Here is a 735-nt window from a genome sequence, read left to right as displayed (position 1 = left end):
CCTTACAACTCGATTTTCGTTTTCTATCTTGTCCTTTCATCTCGTTCTCTTTACCTCTTTTCCTCTACCCTAGTTTTTTTTTCTTCTTTTTTCTTCTCGTTCCTTTCTCTTCGTCTCTTCTCATCTCCTCTTCCTTGATGCTCTTCTCTTCTCTCTCTTTTGATTCTCTTTTTTCTTTTTTTCTCTTCCCGTTCTGTTCCCCTCGTCTCCTTTCTTCTGTCTCTTCCTCTCACTTCTCATTCTATTTCCCTGTTTTCCTCTCTCTTTATTCTCTACCCGGCTTTCCTCTCTTCTCATTCTCTTCGTCTTTTCCTCTCTTCATATTCCCTTTCTCACCTCCTCTCTTCTCGTTCTCTTCCCCTCCTTTTTACTCTTTCCTCTTTTCCATTCTCTTTCTCACTTCGCCTCTCTCCTCACTTTTCCTCTCTTCCTCACTTCTCTCTTCCCCTCTTCTCCTTTTCGTTCTCTCCTCTTTTCCTCTCTTTCTCACTTCTCCCCTCTTTCCCTCTTCTCTCTTCCTCACTTCTCCTCTCTTCCCCTCTTCTCTCTCCTCGTTCCCTCCTCTTTTCCTCTCTTCTCCGCCGGCTAGTCATTTCCCTAACACGTGATAGTTAGATTAGTGGAGCCATTTGTTACCGTAACGTCGGCCCGAAATGGTTCCCCGTGCAGGTGGTCCCCGCGGTTTCCTTATTAGTGTCGGATTTCTTTCTAGCTCTCTTTCGGTTTTCTCCTTCC

The sequence above is a fragment of the Penaeus monodon genome, chromosome 25, assembly GCF_015228065.2.
Source record: "Penaeus monodon isolate SGIC_2016 chromosome 25, NSTDA_Pmon_1, whole genome shotgun sequence".
Lineage (NCBI taxonomy): Eukaryota > Metazoa > Arthropoda > Malacostraca > Decapoda > Penaeidae > Penaeus > Penaeus monodon.
This window is presented reverse-complemented; position numbering follows the sequence as displayed.